Source organism: Castor canadensis, chromosome 15, assembly GCF_047511655.1.
Source record: "Castor canadensis chromosome 15, mCasCan1.hap1v2, whole genome shotgun sequence".
NCBI lineage: Eukaryota > Metazoa > Chordata > Mammalia > Rodentia > Castoridae > Castor > Castor canadensis.
In genome coordinates, this window is record NC_133400.1 from 95,591,447 (window position 1) to 95,612,855 (window position 21,409).

The 21,409-nt window shown below is 38.4% G+C and overlaps 1 protein-coding gene across 13 annotated transcripts in view; it reads right to left on the reverse strand.

Annotated features, from left to right (window-relative positions):
• Positions 1–21,409, reverse strand: part of Chrm3 (cholinergic receptor muscarinic 3) — a 429,909-nt gene that overhangs the window by 217,045 nt on the left and 191,455 nt on the right. For 8 of the 13 annotated variants that reach the window (XM_074056780.1, XM_074056779.1, XM_074056782.1 and 5 more), the window contains one exon: positions 13,187–13,249. The gene's annotated coding sequence lies outside the window, so the exon portion shown is untranslated. Of the gene's footprint in view, positions 1–3,517; positions 3,635–13,186; positions 13,250–13,630; positions 13,749–16,194; positions 16,590–21,409 lie in introns of those variants that run through there. The other 5 variants (XM_074056786.1, XM_074056783.1, XM_074056788.1 and 2 more) reach the window with 4 other exon arrangements.

Here is a 21,409-nt window from a genome sequence, read left to right on the forward strand (position 1 = left end):
TTTCTTTAACACTATCAGAGAGGGAGATAAGTGACTTACTCTAAGCATCATTGTAAGTGATGTAATTCAGCGCCTGATGTTATTTAACCTCTCATCTCAAGATGGTTTCTTCTAACTGAGAAATCTGTCTTGTGAACTTCTAGGAAATTGCTCTTTACAATGTGTAAAGCACTATCTTATGGACCATTTCACTTGACTGTCATAATTCCAAGAGCCACACTGATTTTGCCATCCCAAGCTACTGGGGGAATGAGGCTCTAAGAGATTAAGTGACTTGACAATAGCAATGTGAGTAGAACATTTTGTGGTGGAGGATTAATCAGAAGAATTATTAGATCCATTTACAAGTCCATGCCTGAAACAAAATCATATTTTCTTTTCCTTTCAGTGTAAGGATAGGGTTGGGAAAGTAAAGCAAAAGATAGTAGCAAGAGCACTTCTTCCTCACTATTTCCTTTTGACCCTGCTCAACAGAGGAAAAATAAAAGTAGCTAACATTTATTAAATGCTTACTAAAAGGCAGGCACCATATAAACACCTTACATGAAACAATCCCATTTATCTCTTATAACTGATTTATGAGTTATACTCATAAATAACTGATACTCTTATAACTGATTTATACTAAGGAGTATAGATAGGAAAGGAGATTAGACAATTAGTTTGCCCAAGGTGGGGTGGGAATTAAGTCAACATCCATGTGCTTTAAAGATGCATTTCTAACCTACATGCCAGGGCTTACTATTTATGTACCTATGAGTCACCTGGAGAACTTATTAACCACAGTCTGATTGGGTAAGGCTGGGATCCAAGATTCCGTATTTTCACAAAGTTTCCAGGTGATTCTGCTCTGGCTGCTGGTCCTTGGGCCACACTTTGAGTATGGATTTGTACTTATCTCTGAAAGGGAGCGATTTGGTGTTAGTCACAAGTCACCAGAGTTCCAATTCTAGGGACTAAGAAGAAGGTGAGAAGACCTCTTAGCTAAGTCTGTTACTCAGTCTTCTCTGAACACTTTTACCATTCTCTGTGCAAAGTGTCAACCTCCAGCTTTGAACTTTGCCTTCCTTGTTCTCTGATAAGAATATTTTCATGCTGAGGTGCATGTAGGTAATACCTAGTGATTCTTCTAGGTAATACCTAATGATGTCATTGTGTACCATAACTTGCCTTCTTCTAACTGGCTGTGCACAGTCCTGGCTATACCTATAGCATTTGCATTTTACATGGTCCTGCCTGTGGTTTTTAATTTGACAAATCAGCTCATAAAAAATTCCTGTTAACCTAGTTTCCCATCAATAAGCATCAATTCATATTAAATTTGTTGATAGAGAAACTAATAGCTGTTAGCTTACTGTTATTGGCTCTTTTTTATTTTCTGAGATGAAGCTCTCCCATAAAAGTTCCATAAGTTGCAGTCTTGGGCTTGATTCATTCATATATCCTTCTATCATTGTCTGACATCTACGTGGTCCAGGCACGGGGCCAGGATTGCCCTTATGTTCCTTCTGCTTCATCTGGGAATCAAAACATGTTATATATCTCTATCTATCTCTATCTCTATCTATATCTGTCTCTGTCTCTATCTCTATCTCTATATCTATATCTATACTATCTATATCTATCTATATCTATATCTCTATCTCTATATCTATCTATATCTATCTATCTCTATGTCTACATCTGTATCTATCTCTATCTCTATCTATCTCTACCTATATCTAGCTCTATATCTATATCTATTTATCTCTATCTCTATCTGTCTATCTATATCTATATCTTATATACATAATATATTTTTAAGACACCAATATTTATGTTGTATGTGTGATACTACCAAACATAGTACTTTAGTTAAATTTAGTGTACTCAGTCTTAACTTTGTTTTGTTCACTGGTTCACATGTGATATAATGTGGTAATTAATGTCACTCCCCAATTTAAAATCTCATTATGTTCAGTTAGCCTCTGCAGACATTTCTCCTAAAATGTGCCCAGGCACACACAAGATCTCCCCTCACCATCAGTAAAGTGAAAATGAATCTGTTTCCTTTAAATTTATCACAGATGAGTTGCTGGCCCTGGACCTTATAATGAGGCTTTAATTGGATTCTATCATCTTATAAATTCAGTTGAAAACTTTGCCTCCCAGTCACAAATCACTTTCTCTCCTCCAATCTTCCTCACAAGTCTCTTGCTGCCAAGCAGAGTCTTCCCTGACACACTCATACTTCTCTTTTTCCCTTTACATTTACTTGCTGGCTGCTAGGAACTTTATGCACAATGTCTCTTTTATCATAAACAACAGTGGTAAGGTCCATTTTTCAAGTGGAAACTAAGGCTTAAAATCAAAACCACACTAAGATTCCACCTCACCCTTGTTAGAATAGCCATCATCAAACGCACCTCCAACAACAGGTGTTGGTGAGGCTGTGGGGAAAAAGGAACCTTCATACACTGCTGGTGGGAATGCAAGCTAGTGCAACCACTCTGGAAAACAATATGGAGGCTTCTTAAAAATCTAAACATAGATCTGACAAATGATCCAGCAATCCCACCCCTGGGGATACACCCACAGGAATGCAACACAGGTCACTCCAGAGGCACCTGCACACCCAGGTTGATTGCAGTGCTATTCATAATAGCCAAGTTATGGAAACAGCCAAGATGCCCCACTACTGATGACTGGATCAAGAAAATGTGGTATTTATGCACAATGGAGTTTTACTCAGCCAGGAAGAAAAAAGAAATCTTATTATTTGCAAGTAAATGGATGGAACTGGAGAACATCATTTTGAGCAAGGTTAGCTAGGCTCAGAAGACCAAAAATGTTATGTTCTCCCTCATATGCAGACTTTAGATCGAGGACAAATGCAGCAATATTGTTGGACTTGGGTCACATGACAAGGGGAGAGCACATATGGGAGGTATGGGGATGGGTAGAAAACCAAAAACATGGAAGTGTTTGATGTCCGCACTCCAGAGGAACTGATACAGAAACCTTAAAGGGAAAGAGGTCAATATGGGAAGGAGATGGGAACTAGTGAAAAGGTCAGGTAGAGATGAATCAACTTGGGTTGTAATACACTTGTGCGTGGAAGCGATGCTAGGAATCTCTCTGTATAGCTATTTTTATCTCAACTAGCACAATCGCTTTGTCTTTCTTATTATTGCTTATGTCTTCTCTTCAACAAACTTGGAGAAAAGGGCAGAACAGGTTCTGTCTGGAAGTGAGGGAGGTGGGGGATAGAGGGAAGAGGTGGGGGGCAGGGGGAGAAATGGCACAAACAATGTATGTACATGTGAATAAATGGATAAAAAATTAAAAACAAACAACAACAAAAAACAGTTAAAAAAAGAAAAAGGAACTAAGGCTTAGAGAGGTGAAATAATAACTGCTAATGTTACTGGACACAGTGTATTGTAGCAAGCTCAAATCTATGAACTTGACATTGTTCTCATTCATGACTTAACTCCCCTCCCCTCCTGGCTCTTACCTATCATGCCTCCCAGCTCACCTGATGCAGATCCCATGACTAGGAGGAAGATGGTAGGGCCAGGACACAGAAGTCTGTCTGAGAACAAAGCCCTTGAACTCAGTCACTGTGTACTGGCTTGCGTTCTTCAGAGCTGTCCTAAATCCAAAAGACAGTGTCAGATCTTACTTCCTTCTTTGAATTCAGTGGAGAATTGTACCCTGCTTGCCATTCCCTCATAGTTGGGAAAATACGAGCAATAATAACACTAGAACTGCCTCTTTTTCTGACCACCATTATCTATTCACCTACCAGTATCTGTGCCTGTGAGTCTGTCTCCCTCTCTGGACTCATCTAGGTGAATGGAAATTGATGCCAGGCCAGAGCAAAAAGTTAGTGAGACTCCTTATCAACCATCAAGCTGGACAGTGGCACACATACCTGTGATCCCAGCTATGTAGGATCATGGTCTCAGACCAGCCTAGTCAAAAACCTACCAGAAGAGAACCTATTGGAAAAATAAAGCAGAAAAAGGACTGGGGGCATGGCTCAAGTGGTAAAGCACATGCTTAGCAAGCTTTCAAACTCCAGTGTGAAAAATAAGCCAAGACCCTTTAGGTATAGCAAGGCCTTCTCATTCTGGCTTTTTCTGTCTTTTCCCATCCCGCTCCTCCACGTGTGTCATCACAGTTCTGAAGCTGTTTCTTACATTCTCCTTCACATCCGTGATCCCTGCAGTGCCCTCTAGTTTCTTTCTGTCTATATAAATCCTGCCTTTTCTCAAGTCTGGTGTCACCCAGGTCTTTTAGAAGGGTATCTCTAAGCCCTGAAGTCATGTAATGGTATTGCCTTTTATTCTACCTTGCATGTCAATTAACACATTTTTTTCCAGAAACATTTTCCAAAAGCATCTTTGTGCCTTTTACTGTGAAACCATCAAGATTCTAAATATGGTAAAGATACAGGCCATGACAACTCAATTACATTGCTTAGATCTAGGGCTGTATTGAACAACTCACAGTACGGAAAAAACACATGTATAGAGCTTGTCGTAAACACTGGATTTCAGCTCTTCGAAGATGGAGGCTGTGCTAGAAGCATTAGTATAGAGCATGCAAAATTTCTCTCTCGGTAGCATGCAGTAGGAATTGAATAGCTATTTTGCTGAAAGGATGTGTCAAAATTGGATAAGGCTTGTAATCTCAGGATAATATGAAACTGTGTCAATTGAAATTCCCTTTTCTGTGTGATACACAGGAGTGTAAATATAACATGTGCACAGACTTTTCCTTGGATTGCATTAAAAGGGCCCTTTTTAAGGCTTTTTCTCTATGTGTGATGAATTTGTTTCTTTTTATATTGCATGTGTGCAGATGTTGTTTGGTGCAAAGGTTGTGCCTTTCATTTTTGAGCCCAGCTCCAAAAGTTTTTCACTGGAAGCCTAAGTGCCCTCTCATTTCTCTTGGAGTGTAATTTAATTTCTTTGTGTTGTGCAACTGTTTCAAAAACCTTCTTTTATTTAAAAAGTACCACCTACAAACTCCAAACCTGTATTTTTCTGAAAGTAATCACCTATATTATTTTGCCTGATCATTGCTGGTTTTCCACGGCTGCTCTAATGTTACAATTTTTTGTAGTAATTGCATAAGGTTTCTTTTACTTTTGGTGTTCATATTCTAATGCTATTTTTGTTTCTATTATTAACTATTCTGTGATATATTTTGATAGTTTAATCAAATTGTCTTGACTCCTATGCCTCTTACTCGCTTTGTTTATAGCACAGTGTTGGTATTTGTTTCTCCGGTATGCCTTTGAATTGCTTTAGTTGTACAAAGAAGTTTCATTATGACATTTCCACACATGCATACAATGTACTTTGATCATATTCATCCCCTCTATTTTTGCCCTTTGTGCTCCCTTCCCTCTTCCCCCTTCTACATCCCTAACAGTCCTCTTTTTCCTTTTATGTCCTTTTTTTCCCTTTCCTATTAGAAGATTCTACATCTGAGAGAAAACAAGTGATACTTGTGGGACTGGCTTATTTCACTTAACATGAGGAGCCCTAGTTGCATCCATCTTTTTTTCTACAAATGACATGATTTCATTTTTTATGACTGAATATGGAAGAAAACTCCATTGTGTGTTTTCTTTATCCATTCATCTGCTTATGGGCACTTAGACTGATCCCATAAACTGAACATTGCGAACAGTGCAGAGATAAGCATGGTTATGCAGGTATCTATAGCAAACTGACTTTGGTTCTTTTGGGTATAAACCAAGAAGTAGTACAGCTAGATCAGATGGAAGTTCCCTATTTAAATTTTTGAGGAATTTCCATAGTGGCTGCACTAACTGACATTTCCACCAGGAGTGTACAGGTGTTATAAATCTTTACCAATATTTGTTATTCTTTGTTTTCTTGATGACAGCCTTTCTGACTGTAGTGGAATGGAGTCTCAATGTAGTTTTGATTTGTATTTCTCTGATGGCTAAAGATGTCGAACATTGTTTTATGTATTCATTGGCCATTTGTACTTCGTCATTTCAAAAGTGTTGGTTCAATTTTTTGAATTCTTTGCTTTTTGTTGTTTAATTCTTTGAGCTCTTTTTATTTTCTTGATATCAATTCCCCCATTGGAAGAATATCTGGCCAAGTTTTATCCTATTCTGTTGGTTTTCTCTTCACTCTGTTGATTGATTTGCTGTGCAGAAGCATTTTAACTTGATGCAATCCCATTAGTCAATTCTTGCTGCTATTTCCTGAGCTACTGGAGTTTATTCAGAAAGTCCTTGCCTAGTCCTACGTCTTGAAGTACTTCCCCTGTTTTCCTCTAGTAGTGTCAAAGTGTCAGGTCTTAGTGTTCATGTTCATTTGATACATTTTCAGTTGATCTTCGTATAGGGTGAGAAAGAGATCTGGTTTCAGTCTTCTACGTTCACATCCATTTCAGTCTTCTACAAGTGAATATCCAGTTTAAAAAAAAAGACTTTTCCTCTATGTATGTTTTTCGTACCTTTGTCAAAAGTCAGATGGATGTAGCTGTGTGAGCTTATTTCTGAATCTTCTTTTCTATTCTGCTGGTTTTGTGTCTGTTTCTTGTGCCAGGTTGTTTTTGTCACTATGGATCTGCGGTATAGTTTGAAGTCAGGTAATGTGGTACCTCCAGCCATTGCTCTTCATACTCAAGATGGCTTTCGCTATTGAAAGTCTTTTGTGTTTCCATCTGAATTTTGAGATTAAAACATATTTCTGTGAAGAATGTCATTGGATTTTTGATGGGGAGTGAGTTGAATCTTTAATATAGCTATTTTGACAATACTCTACTGATTAACATGGGAAGTTTTTCCGTCTTCTAGTATCTTCAGTGTTTCTTTCTTCAGTGTTTATAGTTTTCATTGCAGAGGTCTACTTTATGCTTAGGTCAACTGTTACTTTTATTTAAAAGTACTTTCTCTGATTTTATGTTTTCTCTCTTGTTCCTGGTTAGCATTCCCTTTTAATTTAGTCCAAATGTTCCCCTGAGAGCTTACACATGGTTTCTTTAAAATTCATTATTTTCATTTGGGTCATCTCCAAAAATTTCATTTTACTTTTTAGTATATTCTCCTACAATATATTATATATAATATTGCCAGAGAACTACTGCAGTTCCTATCCCTACTTATGTGCCTTTTGAACTTCCCTGTAGGCTTCTCACACACTCTGTAGCAGCAAGAACAATGTCCTCAGACCTAAGCAGCCAGCAGAACTTGGCTTAATTGACCTGGTGCTCTGCTCCAGGACTATCCAGACAGGCTACAACCACAGTAGGAACATCTGGAACTTGTTGATATTCCATAATGCTCCATGGATGGCTGAAGTGGGCTCTGCCACCCAGACATCACATTTGCTGCCAGCCATCATGGCCACTGGGTTGGGAACCAATGGAGCAACCAGAGCTGTTCATTGCTAAGGGACACAGTGGAGAATCTGGAGCGAGAGGTATGAAGGCCAAGCTGGGGGGTCCTGGTAAGGGAAGATGCCCGAAGCAATACACACCTCTGCCTTCACCTAAAGCAAACACTTCTGTCCAGCACCATCCTAGACCCAGGCCACAGGGACCCTGCCTTGGATTTGTGTATTACAGTCTTGTTATTCAACCTGCAATCACCAGCATCAGCTTCATTTGGTGAAGTGTACAAGGTCAGGCCCATCTCAGCCCTTCTCAATCAGAATCTGTTTACAATGGGTGACATTGGCTTACCTGTGGCTATGACCCTCTCAAAGGGGCACACCCAAAAGGAGCTTGGCTCCTTTGAGACCATGCATCATATACTCAGGACATTGGAATTCCCTGCCTCAAGAACTTAGAGTGCTTTCACATATATGGCATAGAGTAGACTTTCTACTAGATGCATCTCCCTACGCATCTGGACCTGATCAGTGGCCAAGGGGCAGGCATGTCACTGGAGGAAAAAGACTGTGAACTTTAGTGATGAGTGTCCACATGCAGGTGCCAAGGGTGGAAAATCTGGGGCATGGCCAGATGGGAACTAGTACTTTTGCTTCTGGTTTCCTAGATATTAGGGTCAAGGCCACTTCTGTCTATTTTCCAAGTCATATGCAGGAGATGGGGGGGTGACTATAAAAGAATATATGCTTTCCAGAAAATTTTAAAATACTTTATACAAAAAAGTTTTGTTGGATTCCAAAATCATTTGCCTTATTCCAAGAAGTTTCTATATTACATTTGTCAATAAAGAAAATGATAGTTGCTGGATGCTACAAATATAATGTAAATTTACAGGAAATTTATAAATGGGTATAGAATAGTTTTTTAAAATTTCCTATTATCTATTTGTTCCTACAAATCACCAAATAGAGAGAGTGACTATCAAGACTTTGAAAAGATCATCAACCAAGGATTTCAAGTCACCATTTCTCATGTAATACCTGATAATAAAATGTTACATGTGAATCTATGCATTTCATTAAAACATTTGAAAATAGTTTATTTGCAAATTCTGCATAAATCCAATGCTTTGTGTTCTCAATACTTTTTTGTTTTCTCTTTTTCTAATACCAAGAATATGTACTAAATTTGTTCTTCATGAAACTCCATTTAGATACAACAAAATCCTATCCAACTCACCATGCTCCCATAGAAATACTGCCATTCTTACATGCAGATGAAAGTGAGAAAGAGCGAGAAGCAGATACCCAGGGACGAGCTGACTAGAAAAGCTAGGGTTCTCAGGACAGAATGGAGGGAAGAGCATTACATGTTCGTTTAATGTAGTAGGTTTCTGGATCACAAATATCTACTTTTTCTGACTGTTAAAAGGCATATCCTCTAAAAAAAGTGGATGCCCTTCCTCTGTTCAATTTTTAAAACAGATTAAAAACCGGTCTTTCTCCTCAATAGATCAGCTTCAATTTTTTTGAACATTTTCCTAACATAAAATTATCGTCTTCCAAAGACCCAAAAGTGCTGTCAATGTGACTGAAATCAGAATGTAAATATTTTATAAACAGCTGTCAAATCTCAATTGGTAGAAAACAAAAAGCCCCCTAAATTGCTATAATCTAACCATGAGGATACATCACTTAATTGACAGATAAGACGTTTTCTAGTTTTGATTCTCCATCAGCATCTTCAATGCATTAGCATGGTGTGCCACTCTGCATTGTCACTTATGACAATGTGAAGGTAGAATGAACTCTGCAGCTCTCTGAGACAGATGCCCACACTGGTCCTGCCCTCCATCTCATGACACTGTTTTCATATCTGTTGTACCTGGAATGTCTGGCACCGCCTAAATACAAGCATTCAGGGACTATTATCACGGCCATTAAAAAAGTTAAGATTTTGCTTGTAAAGCTGAATAATTCATTATTTAATTTTGGGGGCCTTCATTCAACAAAATTTCTGATTGCAATTGCACCAAGCTTAGCCAATAAATCTCTGTAGATACACAGAATTGAGCCCTGTCATCCTCCCCCCATCCCAGGTTGCACAGAAAGCACTGGAGTGGGCCATGCCCAGGATTTCTGCTTTCTTCTATTTGCACTGCCCTCCGCCCCGCTATCACCTTCTTCCTTTCATCTTGTCGCTTCACTTTTCCCCATCTAGACGATAGATATGTTAGGACATCAAAAAGCACTGCTTGATTTCTTTGGGAACATTCAACTCATGGTATTTTCTTTTTTTGAAAATCATTTTTATTAGCAAATACTGATTGTACTAAATGAGGAGTTTCATCATAACATTTTCATACATTGATCTTATTCACCACCTCTGCTACTATTTCTTATCACCCTGTCCCCCAACCTCCCCTTTTAAAACTTTCTTGCAATTTTTGGGTGGGTTTTATTATACCATTTCATATATGTATACAATGTACTGCAATCTTATTTACCCCCACCCTTTCTTCCCTCCCCACCTCTTTATAGTTCCTCCCAGTAGTCTCCCTTTTACATTTTTGTCCTTTTTTTTTTTAGAATCCAGATTCCACATATGGAAGAAAACATGCAATATTTATCCCTTTGAGTGTGGTTTATTTTTCCTAACCTGATGATTTCCAATTCCATCCATTTTCCTGCAAACAACATGATTTCATTCCTCTTTATAGCTGAATAATACTCCATTGTGTATATACACCACATTTTCTTCATCCATTCACCTATTCATGGGCACCTAAGCTGATCCTATAACTTGGCTACCATGAATAGTGCTGTAGCAATCATAGGTATGCCGCTATCTCCATTTGTATGCGGATTTACATTTTTTCAGATGATTCTACATTTATTAGTTCAGTAAATATTTAAAAAGTATCTTGCAGGGAATAGGTATGATATGGGCAGTAAAAACAAACAAACAAACAAACAAAATCAGATAAGACCTTATCCCGCAGCAGCATATGTCTCATTATGGAGAGAGGAACAACAGACTATTAACAGATGTGACAGAATTCTTGGTCATGCTTAAATACCATAAGGTACATATGTAAGCATTTTGTCAACAAAGAGGAATTTTAATATGCTGTAAAAAAGAAAACTTCCAGTTTTTAAAGGGAATTAAATATGGGTGCCTGGGACAGGGCTCATTCAGAGAGAAGGGTCAAGGGAGGTCTGCAGAGAACTGAATGAAAGGGATGAGTGGTGAAAAGTGCCTAGGACAGAAAGCCAGGGGACTCAGGGCCAGGACCCCAAGGGAAAGAACAAGGACAGCATTCAAGGAAAAAAAAAAAACTAAGGGAGGCTGGTGCTTAGGAAGCATTGGTGGGAAGAAGGGATAAGTAGCAACCAGATCCTGACAGATGGGTTAAGTTGAGATGCGTTTGGGTTTCTAAACACAGATGAAAGAACTGAAGGGTTTGAGCAGGTTTCAAGCAGACTGATAAGTTGTAGTGGGGTTTTGCAAAGTGGACTCTGGTTGAGTGTAGAATGTATTTGGTGCATCCAAAATGGAAGCCAGGTGACCACTGGGAAGCTGATGTCTTTGTCTAAACAAGACAGGAGAATGCCTTGGAGTAGGGTCATAACAAAAGAGACTAGAGATTCAGGGCAGGTGAGGTGGTTCATGCTTGTAATTCCAGGTACTCCAGAGTTGGAATTAGGAGGATTATGATTTGAGGCCAGCCCCAGGCAGAAGTGTGAGACCTTATCTGGAAAATAAGTCAAAAGGGCTGGGGGAATTGCTCAGGTGGTACAGTGTTTGCCTAGAAGTATGAGGCTCTGAATTCAAAATTCCAGTATTTCCAAAGGAGGGAGAGAGAGAGAGAGAGAGACTGAGGAACTATTTGGAAGAAAGTGGAAGAAAAGAACGATAACTCTTAGATTCTGTGGCCAAAAAGAGAAATTTTATCAGAGCATTTCCTTATATTTTCATAAGAGACACAAAGATGTAAGGGATTGTACTAATAGCATATCAGAATATCTCACACTCTCAATTTACAAATAAAGAACAAAGGTCCAGAAAGGTGAAATGGCTTTTATTTTTAATGCTACAGAAGAGCCGAACTATCACCTGCATTTCCGGTCTTTTATTTTCTAGCTCAGGGATTTTTCCATTATCCAGGACCTCCTCTTTGGACTCAGTTCAGTGCCTTATTCAATACCTGGCATGATTTCCTTTGGAAAGGAATTTTATTATGTAACATATCTTTTACCTGATGATTTTCAGAATCAAATTAGCCTGAGTGAAATAATGAAGACTGTTAGAAAGAGGATATTTAATATTAAGATTGTAAGGTTAAAAATCTGAGTTTTGGTGGCTACACTTAGACCATTAGTTCTAAACTTTTATTTTAAAGAACAAAACACAAAAGCAGATGCTAGAAATTAACATTTCCTTCCCATGTATTTGTAGGCAACTCAATTCATCCTGACTCTCCAGAATCAGGGGTTTCCCTTTTCTTTTTTCTGTAAGGGAATAGCCTCAGTTCACTTAATTTTACAGATGGATAATCTAATGCAAATCCCATGTTGCTGAAGAGTGTGCAGAGAGTTCCTGCACTGACCATACCTGCTGATGAGCTGTCAAATGAAATTAGCAACAGCACAGGCTCCCCATCAGGACCAGCATGGAGGCACCAACACATGAGGAAAGGCAACTGACAGGTCCAAGCTCAAATCTCGCCTATGTCACTTACCACTATTGAGCATTTTTAACATCTCAGAGCTCAGTTTCCTCATATGTACAATGCAGACAGCGATACTCAACCTGAGAGTTCTGCTGTGAAGATTAAGTGAGGCCTGGACACGGGTTAAGCATGACACCCAGGATCAGCTCAGTCCTCACTCAGATCTGAGTAGTCAGAACCTAACAAGCGTGTGCAAGTCGGGGCATACGCGTGTCATAGGCAAGAGGACTCTGATGATAGGCTTGCCAGAATTCGCACTCATTTCATTTCTTACTGCAATACCCCAGATGACCTTGGGATTGTAAATTGGGGGCTGTGCTTTCCAGGTAGGAAGATAGTCAGGAACAAAGGAGAATAGTTAAAAAAAAAAAAAGTTCTCCTTTTGAATTTCTGCTCTTTGAATTTAGGAAGGGAAACTCCCTGGGCTATCACACAGACTTCATTGGCCAGAAAGAGTCACATGGACTGACTAAGGAGTCTGGGAAGATGAAGATTTTTAAACTCAGCACTTGGATTTTGTAATGAAGGAAGGAAGAAGAGGAGAAGGATTTCGGGTAGACTATTAACAGCATTTGCAGAATAAAGAAAAATGATAACATTTAAAAGGGATTGTGCTTTCACACAATTGTTGCTTTTTGTGTTCACAATTTCATTGTGAACAACAATCTGAACCACCAATATAAGTGAAGAGATAACTCTTAAGCTTTTAAGATGTATACAAGCTAAAGTGTCCACATATATTCTAATTTAATTCAAACATTTTCCATTATTTAAAAATATCCTATATTGCAAATATTAAGATACAAAAGAGCATTTGAAATATAGTCAACTTATTTCAATTTTCAATTAGCATGCTTCATTATAATTTTGAACCTGATAAGCAAATGAACATACTATTACCTTTATTAAGACACAAAAAAGTTGAGAATGGATATATATTTATATGAAGATGTACATAACAGAAGTTGTAAATTGTGTTGAAAGACACCAACTTTTAAGTTTTTACCTTTCATTAATCTGTTCTCATCAACCAAGCAAGAAATAGCTTTTTTCATGAAAAGAACTCAGCTTGCAAAAGTGTCTTACCTTATTGTACCTTAGCTGAAGATGTGAACGTCATTTATTTGGCCACTAATCAAAACACAGGTGCTAGAAGAGAAGGAGAAAAGGGGTTAACAGATAATCAGGACCTCAGGAAAGGAGAAGCCAATAAATTACACAAAATGATTTAAAGCAATGTAAAAAAAAAATCACAGCATTTTTGTCCTGGAAGCAGTTTCGTAGCTGGTAGTGCCTGACCTATTTATGTAACTAGTGAGGACTCGGAGGTTCTGACATTGGCAAAAGAAATCTATCTGTTGAGTTCCTCGTTCTATAGCTCTGCCCCCATGCCTAAGAAACGTGTCTAAGAAACGTGTCTTATGGAAGAAAACGCTGGGCCTGTCATTCCATGAGGTTCATTCATTTTACACACACACACTGAGGCTGGCCGGGGAGTGACTACAGGTCAAAACTCAAATCCAGTTCCACCTGACTTCTTCCACCTTTGGCTTTGTCTCTTTTAGACGCGTGCACATCTTCAGGAAACGGTGTCAGCATTCCTGGCACTTCTAAGAGGAAGTCCACACATATGTCAGCGCTCCCGTCCCTATTAGAAAAGAACAATTCTGAGGGAGAAGGGAGTCACTTTACTCCCCCATCGTTATCTAACAAATAAACCCTTTCTGCCATTTAGGGCATGCTGAGGTGCACAGAGTTCACCGTTCACTGTTGATGTCCTCACAGGACAGAAGTGTACTCAGGTCCTTTCGCTCTGTGCACATGTGATTCTCCAACAGCATCCTACTGTCTTCCCTGTAGTCGTCACTTGATGAATGTCTACTGTGTGGGTTTACTTATTAAATTTTATAAACATCCAAATCACATTTGCCAAATTTATAATTAGGGAGCCAACTTGCCTACGTGTTGGATTCACATCACTTTAGATTTGTACATACATATGTAAATACATCTCTCAATGCTGGTGTTCAAATAGAAATAAGCACTTCAGCAATCAATCATTGTCTGTTAATATAAATATCTGTTCACTAAATGTACTGGGAAGCAATAAACAAGGTTGAACACCCTAAGTTTCTTGAATATTAGATTTAGCAAAGCATTCATTTTGAAAATCAGTGAAGGAACTGACTTTCATCCTAGCTTCAAATTCATTTGATTGCAAATTCATTGCACACCACATTCATTTGGGGGTGAGCTTCAAATCCCCAAGTACAGAAGACAGACTCCTCCAAATTCCAGTAACCAGGGTTCCAAAGGTTACACACTCAAAGATGACTGGTGGTTCCAGAAATTGCTGTCATAATTATGTGGCTGGCTAAATAAAGAGGAGAACAAAGCTGAGACAGAATAATACTTGTGGAGGACTACACAAGAGACTTCGTTCAACAGGACCAGAAAATATTCCTTGACTTAGAATATGGAAGAAGTAGGATGTTTTGTTACCCTTGGAGGCGATAGTCCTTTTCTGTCAGACTGTCATGCATTTATAGGGAGTGGGGACTCTGAACAGAATGTAATGGAGGGGCCTAGGAGTGAGGATCCCTCCAGGCAAATTCCATACTGGGCATGAAGGCAGGAATCCTGGCACCAGGAAAAAGTCTATCTCTGTCTACATTTCCTGACTTTATTTATTGTTTACTGTTGTGCTGGGTGGGGCTACACTGTAGCATTTACAAAGGTTCTTATAATGTATCAAATATATCATACTTGAATTCACGCCCTTCACTATTGTCCCTTATCACCCCTCCCCTGATTCCTGGAACAGTTTCAACAGGCATCATTTTTGCATTTACATACATGTGTATACGTTATTTGCACTGTATTCACCCTCCTACCTCTTTCCCTGTCATCTTCTTCCTCCCACCAGTGCCAACTGCCCCCACCCCTGGGCAGAACCTGTTCTGCCCCCCTGTTCTCTGATTTTGTAGAAGAAAAACATAAAAGATAAAGTGAGAAGCATGACATTTTGCTAGTTTGTGATAAAGAGCTACACAGGGAGATTCCTTGTGTTGTTCCCATGCATATGTGGATTACAGCTCCGGTGGATTCACCTCTTCCAGTCCTCCTCACTCCTCCCTAGTCCACTTCCCATGGTGACCCTGGCCAGTTTAAATTTTCTGTGTTCATTCCTGTACACTGAGCACATCAACCTCATTCAAGTTTTTGGTTTCCTTCCCTGCTCTATCCCTCCCTTGCATGGCCTTCCCTTTGTATTTCCTGACTTTTGTTTCATCTTTTCGTAAGTTATGTCATTGCTTTGGCCAAGTCAGAAACAGATTGAGACTTTCTCCCCAGTTCTGGTCAACACTGTAAACAAATTCATTTTCTCTTGTAGGTTTGAGTTCTCTCACGGTCACCAAGTTGTTACCAGAGCCCTGGCCATAGGCCTGGCTCTGGGTCTGAATATGTGCTCACATGAAGAGAAAATGACATAATACATAGAGAAATGGGGAGAAAATGATTATTTTAACAGTTTTGGACAAAACTGGTGAGAGAGATTTCTCTCTGTCTCTGCCTTGCTCACAGCAGTATTGCAACTTAAAGAAAAGATGAAACAAAGGCCAGGAAAAGTGCAGGTGGACATCCTCAGGGCTCCTGTGGGTGGCCCATTTCAGGTCCAGCATGGAATTTTCCTAGAGGAATCCTAATTTCTATGCCCTGTTCATTATAATTGGAGTTGGTGAGGTATCAGTTTTAGACTTTTAGGATGATAATGGGAAAGGCTCCATTTCCTTAAAACTTTTCTTAAAAGTCTTATTCGCCTACATTTTAATTATTTAGAGCATGCATGTTCCTCTTATCGCTAGAAAGATGCAAAACACTTGAGTCCATGTTTTTCAGTCTAAGTGGGTGATAAATGAATCTGTAGTCATCCAACTTAGATAGCATCAAGCCTACTCTGAGTCCTGAAATAACTAAGCTTACTTAACTAATTTCATGTCTTATATTCAGCTGAAATGAGATCCTGGACTGTTAGGGATAATCTAGAATACTCCCCTTTTATTCCACAGTATACCTTTAGTTTACTAACCTACCTTATCTGAAGACCAAAATAGCAAGCATGTTGGCTAAATTGAGGCTGACAGCCTGTTTTATGGAAGTAGGATAAATATGGTTCCAAAATGGATAGGTTAGGCAAAGTCTGGATTGCATTTAGTCCTTCTTCACAAACAGCATTTGCTAATATCTGTGCTCATTCAGATGTTGTGCCATGAGTTGTTCCCATCAGAGTCCTCATCTCACTTGTAGCTGTTCCATCTGGAGTGGGGGAGATAATCTATCTATGACATTAAATTTTTTTAAAATAAAATCATCCAGTCCTCTGTAACCTAAGGGAAATGAAGAGAAAAGCAGGTGAAAGGGGTTGGGAAATAAGAGTTGTTTCCTTTGTGCCAGCCTAATCATTATTTTTGATTTGCAAATGAAATACAGAGGTCAAATAATTGCCTCAAAGTTGTCTAATAAGTAATAGGTAAAGCTGGCATTCAAGCTGGGGTCCTTTTTAAATTCCAAATCTCACACAGTAAAATTAATAAAAATAACAAAAATTGTGCTGACTGATCACCATATTACAAGGGGTCATATGAATATGGTGTAATATTCATGAATATGGACTTCACAGCCCTGTAAGGGGGGTGTTATTCCTGTCTACATTATACAGATAAAGAAACAGATGCCTGATTGCTTTGCATAGGAAAACAGCTCTGTAGGGATCACTGAGATAAAACTTGGTGCAGTTTCATTATTCTCTATTTGTTATCTCCCCCACCCCAGACATTCTTTCTCATGTTACATCACCCAAATCACAAGATTAGCACAACTCCAGGCTTACATGGGTAGTTGTTCAACTCTTTCAATAGTCAACATTTTTGAGAAGTTGTTTCAGCTATTTTGATAGCTGAAGAGAGCAGTCCAGCAGGAGTTTCTAGTGACACTGAGTGCTCTAGGTAGACAGGATCTATCTAGGCGTTCCTGACAGTCCATCACAGAGCTGGAAAGGAGGAGAGGGGAAATGGGAGGGCCATTCTGGAGTTAAAGAAAGTCACTCATCCCCAGGGTTGGCTGTCAAGCATAGTCTTATAGCAGTACCTAAGGAAACACTGCAAACCTATTATGATATTCCCTGGGGGCCAGTCTGGCTCATGGGAATCTGGGTGAGGTGTAGTAACTACCAGCCTGGTAACAGACTCAGTGTTTCATGCAAGTTGAAGGTCTCAGCCTGGGGCAGGGAACACAGAATGGTTTAATATATTAGTATGAAAGCATTGGTGATGGAGAGGAGGGTCATTTGTATACCTTGCTTTTGGGGAACAGTTATGTGGATGGGGATGTATATTTTAAGTAAAAATGAGGACTAACCAGGATTGGAGGAAGATGAATTATTGGAAATGTTAGCTGTCTCACCAAGGTCCACCCCATAGGTCCTGTAGGTCACACAACTCTCAGAAGCCTCCAGTTGGGAGGAATAAATCTCTTTTCTGCATAGAGACCAGGCAGGGCCATGTCTGCAGGCTGACAGTGCTTAGTTCTTATAGCTCCTTGGAACTTAGGCTTGAGGGAGCAGACACTAAGATTCCTGTGAGGTTTTATTACACTAAGAGTTCTAGAAATATCTGAAGCAGTGTCAACAGGCAATTAAGTGAAAAGTGTTGCTCTCCATTTCAATTCTGGTAGAGAGCAGAAATGGTACAGGAAAATGTTAGGCCTGTCCATGGAAGAGGATGACTTATTAGCCAGACCAATTTCAGTAGACTTACTCTTGTCCTGTTGAGATAAAAGCTGGTGGTCCATAGGATTTAAAAAAAATTCAATAAGATGTACAAAATAGCTTGGAGAATATTATCCCAACTTTGTAATGATACAGTTCTCTCTCTGTACGTAGAAAAGTGTCTAAAAGGTACTTCATCAATAACATTTATGCTTGTTGATTGACTGTTACCATAAGTACATCTGGTTTTTACGTTGTGTAATTTTTTAAATTAAGAAAAATGTATTTAACAGTTATCTAGTATTTCTACTAGTGCCAGTTAAGTAATAGAAACTTCTAAAATTTTTAACCATCTGAGATTTAACTAGTTCTTTCAGCACCAAGCTCTTTCAAAAGCAAAGGAAAATTTAAAAGAACATAGTTTTAAATATCACCTTTTTGGAAAGATATATGTATTTATATATATGTATATATATATGTATTTCATCTAACATGTTAAATAAAATGACATTTTAATAAATTAATGAGATAACTTATGACCTTATAAAATCAAACTCTATAGATTATGCCTGCTGGCTGGAGTAGGCAATTAAATGTCACTTCAATTTATTGCTTTTACTAAGAGACACAATGAAAACTGAGAAAGGAGAAAGTCGGCATAAAGAAGTATATGGGGCATTAGCAATTTGTGGTGTTTGATCTTTATTTTCTACCCAATTTGATGTTCAGTTCTAACACATACAATCTCTACTGGAGATTAGCTTTACCATCAGTTTTGGCTTTTCTTGAAAATCTTAAAGACATAGAAAATTGAAGCTGAAAGGAACTTAACTACCTAACCCAAATCGTAGCAATTCTGAATTCTGTCCTTTGTGTATAAGAGGTGGATTTAGAATGAAATCTAGGGTTGGAAGTGTGGTTCAAGTGGTAGACTACCTGCCTCACAGGTGCAAAGCCCTCTGTTGAAACCTCAGTACCCCAAAAAAGCAAACAATGAAAAAACCAAAACAACAAAAACAAAAAAAGAAATCTAAGCTTTATAAGTGGAATACGTTTGATAGCAAACCAGGTATTTATTCATGCCCTCATTTACTAACAGTTTTTAATATAAGAATAATAACAAATGAAAATCCTAAAATTCTAACTCCTTTTTATCTTGAAAATTTTATTAGCGTATATTAATTGTATAATATAGGGCTTCATCGTGACATATTACACATGTATATACTATACTAGTTCTTTTTACAACACAATTGATTTCAAGACAATTTGGGGCCTCCAGCTGGATAACAGAGTAAAGGAGTCATTTGTCACCAGATTCATCACGATCTTTCTAAAGCTAGGGCGGTGATGTGGTCGAAAGGTAGTAAATCCATGTTACTGACACAAATGAGGTGAGAGGACAGAAGAGCTATGGCATTCACAATTTCATGTTTCCTTTTGGACTATAAAATTATGATTTGCTACTTTCTTATCCCCATTTAAGACTTGAAATATTCATTTCTGTGCAAGCCTAGGAGACTAACTTATTTATATTGCTATGGAGCCCATTGAAGCAGAATGGTGAGAATATTACAGTGAGACAGGGTGTTGGGTGTTCCCCGGTTTGCCACAAGCATTCCATTCTTGGATCTTAACCTCTGTCAGCTGTAATGCCACCCAACCACACAGAAATAGAACCTGAAAAAAACCAGACCATCCAGGTAAAATAATACGTAATGATCATCTTCTTATTTTTTAGTAATAAAGATAAGCTCATTTGATGAACCAAACAATATCTAATTATATAAAGGGGAGAAATGAATAGTGTTTTGTCTTCTCAACTCTCACTCCCAAATTCACTCTCCTTGAGTATTAACTGTTTGATGTCTGTCCTCCATGTTTTCTTTTTTCATTTAGATATCCCCATTTCCTTTACTATGACCATTTCACTCATAGGTCTACATATCTGCTTTCCTCACTAAACATCATATTTTTCCCAATCCATATGGGTCTAACTCAAGCTTTGTAAAGCAGTAAATTTGCCTCATGTACATGTGGCATAATTTGTTCAATCCTTTTGCAACTTATAGGATTAAGGTTGTTTCATATTTTCCTATTACAAACCATATGGCAATAATACTCCTTATACAGGTACACTCATTTTTGATTATATACTTCTCAGAAGCTATGGTTTCTGGGTCACAGAGTATCTACATTTATTAGACACTTATTTATTACTTATCAAAAAAGTTGCACCAATTTTGTTTTCCCTTTCCTAACCATAATTAGATACTATCTCTGTCGATCTATTGGTTGATCTATCTCTAACTCATCTGTATCTATATATCTTTTTCTGTATCTATCTATCTATCATATCATATCTATCTATCTACCTGCCTACCTATCTATCTATATTTATCTGTGCATCTGATTATTGAGAAGAAAGACTATTCTGTGTGGACTCTTCACCATCTGTGGGCCTCAGGGTTGGTCTTGAACTTAGCCAGAGGGGAAGCTACCTTTGCCCAGATTCTGCTGTGAGGCAGAAGAAGAAAGATAATACATGGGAAATATATTTGGGGAAAAGCAACAGTAACTACAATTCAGAGGAAGAATTTTAAAAGGCTTTGTGTCCCAGTGAGTGAAAACCACTAAACACTCCATTTAGTAAGTTGCTCTACAAGGAAAGGCATTCTAACCTAAAAGTCAATGTTATTATTTCTCCCATGAAACCATAATTTTCAAAATGTCTAACCAAAGCTTTAAAACTTAAAAAAAAACTGTAACAAAGGAAAAGGTCCAGTCTTGGAGCTCCTTAATTTTATAAACAATATTATATCCTCCAAATGCTATTCTTCAGTCAGAGATGATCAGTTCAGAAACTGGAAATGTTAATCACCCTTTTCTTCAAGTGACCTTTCTGCAGTCCCAATCCAGGTGGCTTTAATTACAGTCTTTAAATCTCACCTTGCTTCTCAGTCTCTCTCTCTCTGTCTCTCTGTCTCTCTCTCTCTCTTTTCTCTCTCTCATGAATATTAAAGCCAGGAATAAATATTTCTTATTTCTCACCAGTGTTACAAAACCTCTCTAAGTCAAACTGTTTAAAAGGGTTCAAGGAACAGATTGTAGAGGTGGAAAAATGTACCTGGAGTTCAGGTACATTTTCAGTAAGTAGAGAATCCCCTCGCAGGATTACGAGTGAAATGTGCAGACTCTGATCCCACTTTGCAACTGAACAGCCATTCCTACCAACTGCACTTTGGGACTGATTACAAGAAAAAGAATTAGTAACAGTCTTGGCTCACATGAAAACTCTGTGGGCAGATTTATTCTCTAAAAAATGAAAGCAGGTATTTTCTGCTTGATATCCAAGACCTGCTTGTTTGGAGAAGATGTTTCCTTTTTTTTTTTAAATTATTCACTTATTCACATGTGCATAAATTGTTTGGGTCATTTCTCCCCCTTCCTCCCTCCCCTCTTCAGCTCCAGGCAGGTCCTGTTCTGCCCTTATCACTAATTTTGTTAAAGAAAAGACATAAGCATAATAAGGAAGACAAAGA